The following is a 17,209-nucleotide window of genomic DNA, read 5'->3' as shown; positions in this document are numbered from 1 at the left end:
TATTCAAAGGGCTTAAAGTGAATTACAGAAACACAAGCAATCTGTTATTTTGAACCTAAAAGGAGGAGGCTGTTTTGGATACATCAGTTCTAAGATCAAAGTTCAGTGCAGTTTAAGCATATTATTTATTTTTGATCATCAAATGTAATATTACTGTTTTATCACAATTTGAATTGCAATTTTTAAACTATACCAAAAAGAAGATGTATTTCTACTGTCAACTTACCAAAGGAACTAAAACCTACAAATATACATCAACAGTGCAGACTTTTACTGATTGAATACAGTTCTGTTTAGGTTCATTTCTACTTTGTGTTTAAGTTCCAGTATGGAACCTTCTCTTCTTGTTGCTGACAAATTTATATTGGTTTACACAAATCCACAGATCAAAAAAAGACAAATATGTATTCAGTGTGCACATACTGTAGGGTTTGTTACGGTCAAGGATACATGGTCACTGATGGAAAACACTGACTGTGAACATTAAGTGGATCAAACTAGGAATGCACCGATACCGATACAGGACGGGATACCGGGCCGATACTGACTCAAATAGCTGGATCGGATATCGGTGACAATGGGGCCAGCTATTAAATTAAATTCTACGTTTATATACTATATACATTAAATACTTATTTATTATTTCAATGGAATCATATTGTGATGAATATATCAAGATATCATGATACACAATTACGTTGTCTAAATAGATAATAACCACATACTAACTAACATTTCTCAGAAAATTGGATCAAACTCAGTTAAATCAAACTATTGTCTTAATCTGATTACTCTGTATTTGTGTGCATGCATGTAAAACATAGTCAGTGTATAGCCAGAAATATTTATTTTTTATCTATAATTTCACTTGAAACAGTTATGTTCATTTTGCACTAAAGTTCTTAATTAAATGAGAAAATACTAATTAACTACTAGTACTTTTCATTTGTCAAGTATTTAATTCACAAAGGAGTATACAAAAATAGGCTTTAACATGTGGTTATTTCATATGGACTATATATTTATTGAACTACCAGAAAACATACTATATTGTGATATATATATATATATATATCGTTATAGAGATATGAAATGACCTATATTATGACCATGTCGCCCAGCCCTAATTGAAAGTCAACATAAGACCACTGAACTAGAGGAGAAGCTGCAGGTCTACATGTGAACTGCCTGCACTCTTACTTTGCATTACAGATTAAATTAATGAAATGCAGCATTTGAAATGTTGCACAGATACTTAAAAAGAAAACATGTTGGTACGGCTGAAAAGATAAAAGAGAGCCTGACTTCTAGGCTTCACGATGTGCCTGTCTCCATCTGGCATATGTGCCATATAATTTGTGGTTTTCCAGATGATCAAAATGTGAAGAGAAGAGCTGCATAGCTGCGAAAAAAGAGCAGCGTAGTGGCATTTAAGAGTCTAGACTCTAAACTACCAATCTCAAAATGATATGTCTGAGTGTCGTCTGATATGAACTGTAAGAGGCATCCACAGATGGTCCAAGGGTAGAGAAAATAAGCTGCCAAGCTAATGACTCTGAACAAAGTGCAATTTGAAAGAACATGATCTTAGCCGAATGACAATACGCAATATCAGGGCATCATTTTGAAACACTTTATACCATCATACATTTTGACAATCATTATTTTATTTCAATTTCTCTCAAGAAATTTTAATGCAAGATACATCTGCCTTAAGTAGTCATTGTTGCTTATGATGAAAATAAAAAGCACTATTCATCAGGCATCCACAATGACTTTGGAGAACAATGCATGTCATAGCTTTGAAGTAATAAGCATATAAGGGTGCTTTAAAATATGCTGCACTATTTTTATGTCATTTTCCAGATATCGGACACTCTTGGTTCATATTAAAATTTCTGGTGCCAGAAATTGTCTGAAAGTGAAACTGACAAATGGGATCGTGTCATCCTACATCAAAAACGACCACCTTTTTAAAATAACATAACATTTTAAAAGGTACTATATGAAACTTAATGACGTGTTGAGATGGGTCTCCCCTGACTCATCTATGGATCTATGGTCACTACTTTTCCAAATGAGAGTATAACTTTGAAAATCACACTTATTTGTATTACCTTGTTCCCTCAGTGGAACAGACGTGCAGGGATATACACACATACATCACTCAATGCATTCGGAACACATTTACTAAAAGGTTAAAGTCGTTTTCCATTAGTGTGTTTACATTAAGCTCATTTACATTAACAGCAACAACAGATGTATACTATACAGATGTCTGCACCGGCTATGTGCAGGCTCACATCTCAGCTCCGTCTCACGGGCAAAATCGCAACTTGAAGCGTTTATTTAGGCTGCAAGTACATTTTTTTGACAATACATGAATTTGACGTTGATGCCCAATAAAAATACGGAATAGCTTTTGCCACAGAGCAGGGACTGAGCGGTGGCGATGCAGTCAGCTGTGTGTAGTTCTGTTAGCTGATAGCCAAACACAACGTCCAAAACAGTAAAACTTGGCCAACTGTTTTCCTCGTGTTCTCAGATGTATTGTATTGAATGAATATCAAGTTCTACAGATGTCTGTTTGATCTTTTGTATTTGATAAAGTAGGAAAAAGGTTGATTAAATATAAAAAAACTAAAAGAAAACGACTTTATTTCCTTATATTTCACCATTTAAACAGATACACATTGGCATAGTCACAGTACAAGACGGTGTTCAGGCACACATGTTCATGAATACCATCTGGTGATATAAAACTATATTAAAATATCAAACGGCAGGGAAGGACACTAATAATGACCTCATCAGCTTTCCATGTTCCACCTGATTGAGCGCTGAATGCTTTTTTCTTTTGATTTTTTTTTTTGTTTGCTGAAACACTATGGCGCATATCAATTTTGAAAGCACATTGACCGATGGAGCGATTTCATCACTCACTCACCGAGTCAGTGACATACTTTCGCAGTTATAGCGCTGGCTCTCGCTTTTGCTGCAATCCAGCCAAAAACAGACGCCTATATTTTTCCTCTCTGGCAGTTTTGGCAGGGCCTTTCCCAGTTCACTATGCTGATTACAATACAGCGCCACCAAATCAGCGTAATGCCGCAATTGCAGTTACAAATGACAACTGCAACGCTTGTTAGAAAATAGTGTTTTCTATGATGACACTCGTCAGTGTTTTGTCGAGAGCCGGAGGCGAGACAAAGAGAAACACAGCAAATACTTCTTTTGGTTACCATGGCAATTTGTTTTGCAAGCATTTGTCGAGTTTGATTACACCTTGCATTAATGCAAATCCGTATATCCAACCTTCAAATGATGGATGCTGGGTTTTTTTTTACATACTGACATAATTACAGGATTACAATTACACTGACAAGTTCTGTCTGATAGTAGAAATGAGCTGATTTAAACAGAGCACACCTGATCCAATCACATAGACACACAGGGTTTATAAATAAATGACGTGTTTCTATTTGCATCCAGTCTGACTTTTACATTTTTGACATTTTTCCATCTCAGTGCACTTTCTCCGAGGAGACTGGTCAGAGAGAATGTCTGAGTCCAGATGTCTCATCACATACAGCATTGATGTACACGTCGACCCGTTGTGTAATGTGTGTTTGCATGCATATCCTGGTAATGGATGGAGAAAGTCATGAGGAGAGAAAGAAATGGAAAGAGAGCATGCTTGAGTGAATGTGTTTGTACGTCCGTGCACGTCTACGTGTGTGTGCCGCGAGCTCCCTAATGAAAACATGGGCATCACCCCAAAGATGTGCTTTCTCTGAAGTTGACAGCCAGCTCTTACACTGATGCCGCTCCTCTAGAAAGGCTAAATAAAAAACATTCCCTTGGTAACTGTACATCATTTATCATCATCATCACCTTTATTTACCGCCGGTAGGTCGACTCAGAGTGTTTCGAGGGCTTGCAGCCAGAGGTAAGAAGGTTTCAGCGTACTATATCAGTGAGGCAAAACATAAAATTGGACCTAATACCCAACAGTTGTAAATATGTTTGATGATGATATTGTTGTCACATTAACACACAATTGATGAGGTACTATGCACTAATAAATATATCTAATAATGATCTTTTGTTTGATATATACTGTAAATAGAAGCCCATCTGGCTCCAATCCTTTGACTTACTCTCATTTTGGCAAATTCTAACAGCTACTCGCACATTTATAAATTCAAAGTGAGAAATAGCACCATGTGTGACAAAACTATAAACTGGATCTTATTTATAGCTTCAGTTACTGAGCGCCTCACTGAAGTGCACCTTAGCAGTCATTGCATTGGAGATATGCAGCTCCCATCCACTATAGCCTTTAGGTCACAAAAGTGCTTCTTTAATTTGATATAATATGAGCAGCGTCAAACTCATTCACATTCACATTTGTGATCTTAAATTAACCAATCCATGTACCATCTTTCACTATCACTGACAACTTCAAACATCCAACTGTTAACAGCCCTTTTTATCATTCACACACACAATGCTAAGACCTCCTTCTCTTCGCCCATCGTCACTCAAGTATAAGAAGCAATCAGTCAGTGTCACACAGATAACACATGTAAAAATATAAAGAGGACATAATAGAGGTCGACTGGAATAAAAGAAGATCCTGATATTATACAGACAGACATTTGGGTGGCCAGGCGGACTGTGTTTGGGTATGAAAGATAAAAACAGAAACAGACGGACGTATTGCGAGACTGAGTGCAACGTTCAGAGTGTGTGAGCGCATGCATGAGTGTGCGGGTGGCTAGTGGCAACAAAATCAAAACAGAACATATGAAACCAGTCTGTTTGCCTTAAAGTCAAAAGAAGATGAGTTTATAGATTTTCTTCGACCGCGCCATCTGTCTCCAAAATATAAGGAGCACGTGTGCAAGCATGCATGCCCACGCAAACTCAAACCCACACACCAGAACATACATTTGTTGAAAATACTTTGTTTTTCCTGTGGCTCAAGAGAAAAAGTCCTAAATTCATGAAAACAAAAATCATATAGTACAAATTAATTCTTCTGAGTAATTGCTCAGCCGCTGAACTGAACGGTTAAGACTCGCGGACATCTGCTTCAGTGCAACAGACTTTTTTTTGGACACAGACAAACAGAACATCAAAGCAGCCGGTTTCTTTATCAACATCATAGAAAAACCTTCTAAAGTCTGTGTTAGCCCTGTGGCCTAAAGAGGCCATGTCTGTCAGCTGGTCAATCGGGCCACTACTCTGGTCCAGTCTGATAATATCTCAACAAATGTTGGACGGATTGCAATTGAATTAATAATAATAGACACTCACGATACTCAGAGGATAAATCCTCATGACTGCTCGCAATGAGGTTGAAATTTGTGGTTTATAGTGAAATGCCTGGACGCATTTGGATGCATTGCTATGACATTTGGTTCAAGCATTCATATCCCACTCAGGTTGAATTGTAAAAACTTTGGTGATCCCCTGACTTTTCGTCTCGTGTCATCATAAGATCAAAAGTATTATTTTGTCCAATACTTTGGTTTATGACCACCTGACCTGCAAAACTAATGACAATCCCATCAGCCTCAACTGTATTTTGTGTTCAGTGCTAGCAAATTAGCAAATGTTAACATGCTAACACACTAAACTAAGATGGTGAAAAAGGTAAACATTAAACTAAACATCAACATGTTTGCATGCATTGTCATTGTGAGCGTGCTTGCAATGCTAGCGTTGGCATTTAGCTCAAAACACTGCTGTGCTCAAGTATACAGCCTCACAGAGCAGCTAGCATGGCTGTAGACTCGCACGGCCCACACAGGACACGTGAGTAGCGCGTGTGCGTCGCAGAACCTCTTGCTTTTTATTTAGGCGTCGATGTTTACAGGTTAAAGCAGCCACACATCCCGCGTAAGCAGCATGCCACGTGCGGTTCACAGCAAAGATACACAATGAAAATGATCTGCTGACCGTATATTGACATCATATCAGCAACATTACTACAGTTTCAATGTCTATATCTGTAAAATATGTAACTCAACACGTCCTGTTTTCGTTTCAAAATAAAAGCCCTCTAAATTGTAAATAGACTTGTATTTATATAGCACCTTTCCAGACTTCCGACCACACAAAGCGCTTATACACTACATGAGGCTGCCATGTAAGGTGCCAGCCTTGCGTTCTTGCCCATCAGGATCTAATCTAATTACTTATTCACACACCGATGGCCCAGCCGGGGTTAAGTGTCTTGCTCAATGACACTTCGACATTGACTAGAGGAGCCGGGGATCGAACTGCCAACCTTCCAATTGGAGGACGACCTGCTCTACCTCAAAGCCACAGCCACTATTGAAGAATTCCTTCATTTGTTAAAACAAGGCTTTTATTCTGAAATATTTGCAGGACAGTGTTGTGGAAAATACAGTGTCTTGAACGGCTCCATAAATGAATAGTACCGGCTATTAATTGTGGATTATTCTTATTATTATTATTATTATTTACAAATGAGCACACGCTTCTTAACCTTTTTCTGTCTAAAATAAATGAAAACATTTTTTATAGCATTCCTGTAATATCAAAATATTTAAAACAGATTGTTAGTTATGTGTCTTAAGCTGGTTGGATGTGACTAAATAATTAAAGCTTTCATTTTCATATACATGGGGTCACAAGCATAAATCTATCCAACCAATACAGAGTGGCGTTCCAGCACGGTCTGGGTTAACATTCAGAGATTTATTGGATTGAAGACATTTTTGACTCTGTCATTTATCGTCTGAGCCTTTGATCCAGATACGTTCTGTATCTTGAAGGCAAGGACCCAGTTGCAGCCTGCGAAGCGCTGGATCACTGTCATTGCTCTGGCTGCTTAGACAGCAGATAGTCTGTATCTGGGCTCTCGCACCTCTCTGAGGTATTTCAGACGTTCTGACCTTTTGGTGGCCACTTAAAACTTTTAGACAAGGAGCTTATTGACTGTCAGCAATGATTTATGTTAGTAAAGGCAGAGGGGGAGGAGGGAGGAACTGAGGACAGAGAATGGAGAGGAACAAACAAACTGTTGACACCTTGTATCTTTTTTTTATATAATAAAAATTAGGGGTGGGTAAAAAAAAATCGATTCACATATGTATCGCAATTTTTTTTTACAATTGTGAAATTGATTTTTTTAATGCCAGAATCAATATAATTACTTAATTTGAGTCTATGCAGAGGTAAAAGAAAGTTACCACTTTTATTGTTGTAATCTAAGTAGCCCTAGAAGTGTATGATTCAACTTTTTCCCATGGTCTAGTGTTAAAATTAGTTTTTTAAAAATCACAATTAATCTTAATATTGAATCGCAATACTTGTAGAATCGCAATATTTAAAAATCGCAATACATATCGAATCGACACCCAAGAGTATCGTGATAGTATCCAATCGGGAGATAGGAGTATCGTCCCAGCCCTAATACAAATGCTACAGAAAGGAGGCAAGAGACTCTATATAGCAAAATTGCATGTGTTACTTTGCATCAACTTGTGTTATTTGGCTTGCTATGGCGAGGCACGTTTATCTGTATGGCACCTTTCAACAGCAAGCTAATTCAAAGTGTGTTACATACGACAGACAGGCATTAAGAAAAGATATAAAAGAAAAAAGGCAATATAAAAACATAAATGGAAGTTTAAAACAAGGTAAACCAATTAAAGGAGAAGATAAAAATTAAATAAGTAAGTAAGACTAATCAAACCGCAGAATATAAATTACACTGCATCTACAGGGCAAGATATGAATAAATAGTCCTAAGTTAATTGCTGGGGAAATCAGACAAGTTCAGATACATAGTGCATAAAAACTGAATGATGCTTCTTCTTGTTTAGTTTTGACTCCGGGGCAGATCAGAAATTTATTTTGGCCCCAAGCCATTCAGTGCTTTATAAACCAACAGTATTTAATTACCGATAGATACAAAGTAGTCACAGTACTTCAAATGGAATTCAAACAAGTTCAGTACGGTGCCAGAAAGTTCTTAACAAGAGCAGTCTAGGTGCTGCGGTGTGGTCGAAATCCTGACTGGAAAAAAACATCACAACAACTGTTTAGAGCCAAGAAGCTGTCGGAAAAACAGCCTTTTCAGTGACTTCAAATGGGAGGTTTGATACGGGTCTGTAATTGTTCATTAGTGAGTTGTCTCGATCATTCTTTTTTAACAGTGGCTTAATAATTGCAGTTTTCAGGGCCTGTGGGAAATAGCCTGAGAGTAGAGGAGTGTTGACTATTTGTTGAAGATCTGATGCAATGCAGTTAAAATAACAAGCATGTAGGCAGAATATCAAGGCAGCAGGAGGAGGATTTCAAATGATGCACAATTTCTTCCAAGGTTTTATAGCTGCTAGGGTCAAATTGTGTCATGCTAATTGAATTGGTTTTTAAGTGGACGCAGGGACAATACAGACCCTTTACCTGATGAGGAGGAACTGTCTAATTTTCAGATTTTTTTTCTCAATAATGTCAGAGACGGACTGCTGAACTTATGATTTGAGCATATTTTTTATGCTAAATGCAGTACCTGTGAGGGTTTCTGGATAATATTTGTAATCGTTTTTGGTTGTTAATTGATTTCTAATTATAAATACATACATATATTTGCATAAAGCAAGCATATTTGTCCACTCCCATGTTGATAATAGTATTAAATACTTGACAAATCTCCCTTTAAGGTGCATTTTGAACTGATCAATTTGCGATTAATCGTGATTAAATATTTTAATCGATTGACAGTCCTACTTATTACACTTGCAGCTGACAGAGCATGGTGATGGTGAGAGGGATCTGGGGACAATCCAGCCAGACGAAGAGGATAAAAGGCGAGGAGAGCGAAAATGAGACAATACCGGTGAGTACAACATGATAAAAATTGCTGATATCATACTTGATATGATTGTTTTAATAATCGTAGGTGTTCTTTGTTTTGATTTTCATCTCAGACATAAACTTTATAAATGGCTAAACTTGAAGTATATTTTTTCTTCTTTTACTGTAGCTACAAACCTGCAAAAAGCCAAGAGATGACCCCCTTTGAGGAGCTTTTTGCAGAGGATGATGAACTGAAGAGGAAGATGGTCTCTAGTCTAATATTTTTTGTTACATTTTTCCATGATTTATTTAAATAGTTTTGGTTTGTAATTGTTTTTTGTTGATCATACCTTATGGGAAAGTAATATTTATTTTTATAAATGGAAAAAACACCTCCCTGTCACAGTTGACAGTTTATAGTGATTACAGCCTAAATGTGCCAGGAACAGGTAGGCTAATTTTCGTTATTGAAATAGTTTTTTTTTCTCTCCAAATTGTTTTCGATAAGATAAGAACCGGACTCGATAAGCAGAATTGGTATCACTAAAATGTAAATGATGCCCAACACTATTAACATTACATCCAGTTAGTTTGTTAGAGGTGAAGGAGACTAAGGCTTGCTGGCCTTAGGCCTTCACTATACGTCTCATCAGCCCGGGCAGGAGAAGGCTGTTCTCTCTTTTAGTCGTCTTCATTATCAGAAGGGTTGGTGTTACAGAATACAGAATTACAGAAAGTGCTTGGTTGGGGTTGGAGGCAGACGCCGTGGCAGTGACCAGAGGGTGAATCTAGCGCCAGTGTTAACCAGCACCTCCGTTTTATCAGTGTGAACCTTCTGTTCTCCAGCATCACGTTACCACAGAGTGTGTTCTTTTTATCCTTCACTTGAGAAGGCCAACTCAAAAAGAGTCTTTAACACCGATGAATCATGACTGGACAAACATGCTAACAGACAATTAATTATGTACAGAAACTGAAAATGACTTTTGGTCTCTGTTCACATAAACACTATTTCTCTTGCTTTCTGTCTCTCTGTCCGATCCATGTCCAGGTTTCTATGTGATTCAGTAACAAGTTCACCAAAGAGCGACTTTTTTTCTCTACGCCTCAGATGTTGTGTCTGTTGCAACATACTGTGCGTCAGGGCTTTTTCTTAGATGTCTTCTCATAGCTCCAGAATGTAAAAAGACTTCGATTGCAACATCAGAAATTCAGAGGTGACTATTTTTTGGGTTTTATTCATATAATTATGTTCTAATTAAACTTTACATACCGCTTTTCTTTCCAATCTTTTTTAAATATTCTTTCTTTCTCCTCCCTTACTGCTTTCATGGTCTCCTGTCTTCCTCTCATTCCTCTGTCTCTGTCTATGAGAGTCCAGTGTAGGGATGTCCTGAGCCCATACTAAGGATCAGTACCAGGGCTTTACACAGGAAGCATTTCACTGCATATTCAAGTGAAAATTAGTGATAACAAACTCAAATGTCATATGAATGTAGTCGGAATTTGGCATACGTTGTCCCACCTTAAAGGGACTATTTGTAACTTTCAGAATTGCTTGTTAACAGCGACACCTGTGGCCGTTTGGTCGACGAAAGTCAGCATCGCGCTCGCGCTTGCTTGCTCTAAATAGACATGAACGAGCATCGCTCAAAACAGTGAGGCGACACACGTCAGCTAAAACAACAATATCACTCTATATTTCAGCTGCTCGGCAGTAATGTCCGCTGACCAGACGAAGGTCTCTCCATGAATCAATGCTGATCCTAGTGTTGGCTTTTCCTGCTTCAGCCTTCGGTGCCGAGGCTGAAGCAGGAAGAGAAACGTTATCGTCTCCAGACCGCGGCCGCAGGGAGACACCGGCCCCCGGTCAGGGACATAACGTTTCTCTCTGCGGAGCCCCGTCACTTCACAAGACACGGAAAACCTCTGTTGGTCTGGAAGAGCTGCAGCAGTTATTTCTGCACAAACGTCCACTGTCCATCACGAGATATTCTCAGAGCTAAACTAACTCTTCTGCAGTGTGTAGTGTGCTCGCATGAACGTCTAGAGGTGGAGCGAGACAGCGCGTTGTGTAGTGAAGGCAAGCAGGCAGAGGGGCAGAGACACGGGCCACACGCAAGCGCACATATGCGAGCGCGCATGGGATCCCGACCCGGTAGATTTATACGTGTAAAAAGTTACAAACAGTCCCTTTAACAGGTAAAGGAAACTGACAAGTACAGTCTGTAAACCTCACACAGTCCTAAGAAGAGGTCAGGCAACATATAACACAATTTATTCTTTTAAAAAAGCACTATTTCACTTCATGATTTTTTGTCACTACTACTAGCACTACTTCACTTTGTAACTTTTCCTTTCAAATAAAACAGGAAATTGTTACTTCTGTAAATTGTCTATTTATTACCAAAGCATTTATTAATAATACAGTTAAAATGAAAAAAAATATATAAGTGTGTTGTGCTGGTGCTCCTAAAGTTTTCAGTAGGGAGCACCAGTGCTCCCAGTGGAAAAAGTTAGTGTGGATATATTAAAGGTAATGTTTAGAACCAGTGTCTTCCCTCGTGTATCAGCTCACAGCTGCACCATGTCTATCTTTTTGTCTGCTGCTCTCTCCTACTGTTTCTATCTTGTCTGACTTGATATTTTCCACCAATCTCTCAATCTCTTTATTTCTCTCTAACTGTCTATCCTGGTCTCTTTCTCCTCTTTCTTTCCCTCTCTCCATTGAGACGGCTCTCCTCCTTTCCTGTTCCCTCTGTTCTTCATGGTGATTGTTCTACCCTTGTCTGAAACCTTTTCTCAAACTCCCTGCAGGATGGGTGGTGGGTGCACACAAACACACACCGTCGGCACACACATTTCCACCAATGCTTCATATATATATACTATATACAAAAAAAACATCAGCTGACACACACTTTGAGGAAGCGCCTACACGCATACACACACACACACGCCCAGTAGTTGTCCTGACATTTGTAATAAATGGCTTAATGGAATTTCCTCTGCTGGTTAAAAAGGATTGAAATGCCACTGCAGTCATGATCACAAATCAATAAACCATTCGCAAAGCTGCCATTTTAGTTAGGTGTGTGTGTGTGTGTGTGTGTGTGTGTGTGTGAGCAGTTTTTTCAGGCCACAACTACAGAAATTTCATTCTGCCTCTGCAGTTCCATTTCGTTTTTCATTCATTTCATTTTGTTCCCTTTAAATGTCCCTAAACTGTGCCTATATATAAGATAAGATTAACTTTATTGATCTTCAGGAAAGAAACTGCAGCAGCAAGGAAAAAGATTTAAAATTAAATAAACTTAAGTGTCTTCACTGTGATCCTACAGTGGGTTGAAGGGATTTTTTGCTGTTGCTGTGTCCTTTCTGTAAAGCTGGCTATTTAGTAGGGGTGAGAAAAAGAATCGATTGCTTCATTTGAGTCTATGTAGAGGTAGAAGGAAATTACCGATTTTATTGTTGTAGTCTGAGTGACGTGACATCATATCCGTTCGGTATCCGTCATCCAAAACAAACCACAGCTGGCCGCAGCGAGGAAGTAGAAAACGGCGGAAGGTCCGTATGGATACGACTTGAACCCTCACATATTAAATCTAAAGTGGTAAACACTACACATACAGTAAAGTATGGAAACACTTTGGGTTTCACACATTGCAGGAAAAGCAGAGCTAGACATCACGGCTTAAGCTGCATGCTAACTCTGTCATGGATAGGAAACATCGTAATGCGGTAATGTGCGGTCAACCAATCGCATCTCCGTGGTCAAATCGGCCGACGTTACAACGGTAGAGCACCCATATACTGACATTTATGTTAAATGAATTCAAACAGCCACGATAGAGTTGACCATGGATGTATAAAGAGAACGTGAGGGACATGTCTTTGATTTTTGGGTTGCTGGAAAATAATTCATAAATAATGCCTGACAATGACTGATATATTTGACTTCAGGACATCGCTGACTACATACATGCTGAAAATCAAACATTTTTATTCTATTAATTTAGATATTTTTCAAATTAAAAGTCCCTAGAAGCGTATGATTCCACTTTTTCCCATGATCTAGTGTTAAAAAACTTAACAGAAATCACAATAAATCATAAAATCGAATCGCAATACTTGTAGTATTGCAATACTTGGGATATAGCAATACATATCGAATCGGCACCGAAGTATCGTGATGGTATAGAATCGGGAGATAGATGTATCGTCCCAGCCCTACTATTTAGGCTACAGATTTACAAATGTACACACATTGTAGGACAATAGCATTCATAAAGTAAGATATTTATTGACTTCCAAAGAAGCCTGAATGATCTAGCCTATAAAAACACCTTAATGTGCTACTTTAACTACTTTTCCACTACCATCACCTCACCCACGTTTGTTCTTAACAGTATTATTTTAGCAGCACTGTGCCCAGGTGTCATCATCACCTAGAGACAAGATTAAATAACTGTGAATTTGGGGATTCCAGAAAGATCTGTAATGATATGGTAGAAATGTACAGGGGGACAAGGATTAAGGTGTAAATCAGATTCATTTAAGATAAATCCACACTGCCTTACTGCCTTTGCAATGGCTTTCTGGCTTAAATATTTGATCCTCTTAGTTTCTACATACTAAAGCACTTTGTGGACTACGTATTTAATTTTGAATTCTCCTCTGATCATTTGCAACACTCTGGTATTCTCCTCAATTCCCTGCTGGCTGAGTTCAGTGTGTCACTGAACTCCAACATGGCAATGAACACCCTAATTTCCCCAGAGAGAGCTTCGTGTGCCCCAATAATGGCACCTTCTCCTTTTTTGAGGCTTAAGTGAAAGCAGGACTTATTCTGGCACTGAATCACATTTGATGTCCGTGGTTTTGGAAAAGGCATGGGAGGTGATACGTGCAATGCAAGTCCAGGATAGATTTTTTATGCCACCACAGCAGGGAAGTCCAGCAGCTGCTTTTGAAATGTGTTTTTTTTTTTGTCAATACTGCTGCTGCGTCGTCTATTGTTCTAAAACTCGATGGCAACCACAGACAGCGGTAACCAGGACTGCCAGCTGAATATTTTAACTTTAAGCGACGTTTGCTTTTGGCTGGATGTTCTGAACAATGCCTGCTTGTTCATCAGCATTTGAAAATGATCGACAGCCACCATCTTTTCTGAGCTTAAGATTCTCTGAACAATGCCAGCCTTACATTTGGGAAAAAGGGAAAAGGGTCCTGTTCCGACGGCCGATGGGACCTGATGCTGGGGTGTGTGCTCGCGGTACGGCTGCACAATTAATCAAATATTAATCGTGATCAACTGTAATATTGACGTTTAGAAACTTTCCTGAATGTTGTGGCTGCAGTCCAGAGTAGAATAGCAACATAATGAATATTTTTCTGTTACAACAGAGAGCAGACGGGCAAGACGAAAATGCACTGAATTCAGGTGAAGAAGAACCTTATTTTCAGTCTTATTTTTATGCTAAAAACATTTGTTAATTAATAGGAATGCAACCATAGTATAACCTGGAGAGGCCTGAGGGCACAATGGCAGGAGCTTTCATCTGATCTTGACCCTGACAACCTCTCTGGTTGCCAGCAGTCATTTTTGCCAGATGTTTGTGCCATCTGGCCAGGGATTCAAACCCGGCAACATTCGACTACTAGTCCACTTCTCTAACCTCTGGATACCTACTGCCAAAGTTGACCACCTATTATTTCTACCAGCTCACCCTAATATAGCAGTCATTTTGCCAGATGTTTGAGGGATTCAAACCCGGCTACCTTCGACTACTAGTCCACTTCTCTAACCTCTGGATTATACCTACTTACTGCCCAAGTTAACCACCTATTATTTCTGGCAGCCCAGCCTAATATAGCAGTCATTTTGCCAGATGTCTGTGCCATCTGGCCAGGGGCTCAAATCCGGCTGCCTTTGACTACTAGTCCACTTCTCTAACCTCTAGACTACCTACTTACTGCCCAAGTTGACCACCTGTTATTTTTTACCAGCCCACCCTAATATAGCAGGCACCAACTCGAACAATCTGGGGGGAAAAAATTTGCTCTTTGCACCAGAGGGCACAGCAGCATACTGTAACTGCACACACTCCTATACAGTACACAGCAGTACAACATCAAACATTTGTCGATATTAATTTAGATATTTTTCAAATTAAAAGTCCCTAGAAGTGTATGATTCAACTCTTTCCCATGATCTAGTGTTAAAAAAGGTTACAAAAATAACAATTAATCAAAAAATCAAATCGCAATACTTTGAATTGCAATACATATCGAATCGGCCCCCAAGAATCGTGATAATATCGAATCGGGAGATAGGTGTATCGTCCCAGCCTTACTATTTAGGCTACAGATTTACAAATGTGCACGCATTGTAGGACAATAGCATTCATAAAGTAAGATATTTATTGACTTCCAAAGAAGCCTGAATGATCTAGCCTATAAAAACACCTTAATGTGCACAGCAACATACTGTAACTCCTATACAGTACACAGCAGTACAACAGCAGTAAACAACACACATGCACCAAAACACAAGCATTTAAAGATGCTTACTTGAAACATCAGTGTGGCAAATAAAACACAAATCCATTGTTTCTTCTGTAGGCTTATCCAACAAACAGCAGCACACATCTACCTAACATACACCATAGATAGCTACATCCAAACCAAAGACGCTCAATAAACTAGCTTAAATCTCTTACCTTTGAGGTCTTCCATGATGATATTTCACGACAGTATTCAGCCAGTTCTCTCTCAGGTGAATATTGACAGTCTGTCACCATAGTGATGTCAGTCGAGACGTCCAGTTCTTCAACAGGTGATGGAAAGTCCTTCTTCTTTAAACAGTCCATTAAACCGCTGTTACGTCAACAGATGGCGTTACGTTACGTTACGTTACGTCCTCCACAGCCGTTGAAAGTTTAAAGTAGTGATGGGAATTCAGGCTCTTTTTAGTGAGTCAGATCATTTGGCTGAGCTCACCTAGAACCACTTTCTACCTTTTATAATTCAGCCAAATTTAGCGCTGTTTTGACCTATGATTAGTATGTGTACACATATATCACTTAAATTATTCAATATAATTATTACTCATCTTGTCTGCTATTCGCGCATCACACTCCTCTCTCTCTTTCTCTCGTCCTCTCCCTCCTGCTCTGTACCTGTAGACCGTCACCCCCGCCCCTCCCTGCTTGTCTGTCATCACCTGATTGGTCGCACGGACGTCATTAACACAACATTCAGCCACAGTCAGTGCATGGAGTGCCCGTGGCGCGGAGAAGATCGTCCTATCATTCTGCCTTGAATTAATAAAAAAAAAACTTACTTACAAGAGCCGGCTCTTTGAACCGGCTCGTTCGCAATCAACAGTCCACTACTAGCTAGCAGGTTGTCTAGGCAACGCTTTTTTAGGCTAGCTAAGTTAGCAGCTAACGCTAACGTTTGTCTACTTACTGGCTAAAAAGGGAAAAAAACGTTGAGAATGGCGACTGAACTTACTCTCTTTTTCTCTTGCTCTCAGAGTTGTTTCGTGAAAACTTAGCGAAGTTTTACCGTGTTAGCTATAACTAACTAAACTTGAGCACCATTAGCAGCTAGCTAGCTAGTCTCATCCGGACACTTTTACTAGGTGACAGAAATGCATCATGGGTACACCTGCTGACAAACGTTTAACCAAACATAACTATAACAATTCACCAACAAGTGATAAACAAGAACCAAGCACAACAAATACTGTTTTATTTAGTTGTCACATTATCCTACGAAATTATGAGAATTATGAATTATGAATTAATTAAGTCTAGTACTTAAAGGGCCCATATTATAAAAAAGTATTGTTTTTTTTATTATAAAGCAGGTTTAAGTCCTATATAAATACTGTGAAAGTATCAAAACGCTCTATCCACAGGGAAATACACACAGCCCGTATTCAGAAACTCTGCATTTAAAACAAGCTGTCAGGATTTCTTCCCATTTGTGATGTCACAAATATACAATATTTAGACCCTTTACGCAGTTTTAAATGTAAACATTCTAAATGTGTCACAGTGTATCCCTGGTTGCAGTGTATGTGAATGTCATCAGCTGACAGGAAGTAAACATGGACCCAAACTGTTGCAATTCCGTCAAAATGCACCAAAACGGAGCGTTTAAGACAAAGGGTAAATACAGGTATATTCAGGCAGACAGTATGAGGAAAATAAAGTTTTTTTTTAACATTACAGCATGTAAACATGTTCTAGTAGAAACACAAAATACAAGTATGAACCTGAAAATGAGCACGATATGGGACCTTTAAATAAATAGTTACATTCCACCACTTCTGTTATGTGCTGTTATGAAGATGTTTAAT

The 17,209-nt window shown here is 38.8% G+C and overlaps 1 protein-coding gene and 1 long non-coding RNA gene across 10 annotated transcripts in view; one reads left to right on the top strand and one right to left on the bottom strand.

The window, feature by feature from the left end:
- The window catches only part of LOC119479369 (protocadherin-15-like), a 331,261-nt gene extending 314,553 nt beyond the window's left edge, over positions 1 to 16,708 (bottom strand). For 8 of the 9 annotated variants that reach the window (XM_037754889.1, XM_037754892.1, XM_037754883.1 and 5 more), the window contains exon 1: positions 15,561 to 15,841. The gene's annotated coding sequence lies outside the window, so the exon portion shown is untranslated. Of the gene's footprint in view, positions 1 to 15,560; positions 15,842 to 16,356 lie in introns of those variants that run through there. The other variant, XM_037754884.1, reaches the window with a different exon arrangement.
- On the top strand, positions 7,980 to 9,763 carry LOC119479372. Its single transcript, XR_005204666.1, has 3 exons — positions 7,980 to 8,553; positions 8,785 to 8,882; positions 9,026 to 9,763. It is a non-coding gene; the product is annotated as an uncharacterized LOC119479372 (long non-coding RNA).
- Positions 16,709 to 17,209: the final 501 nt, after the last annotated feature.

The sequence above is a fragment of the Sebastes umbrosus genome, chromosome 20, assembly GCF_015220745.1.
Source record: "Sebastes umbrosus isolate fSebUmb1 chromosome 20, fSebUmb1.pri, whole genome shotgun sequence".
NCBI classification, from domain to species: Eukaryota; Metazoa; Chordata; class Actinopteri; order Perciformes; family Sebastidae; genus Sebastes; species Sebastes umbrosus.
Note: the sequence above shows the minus strand (reverse complement) of the source record. Positions and strands in the feature narration are given on the sequence as shown.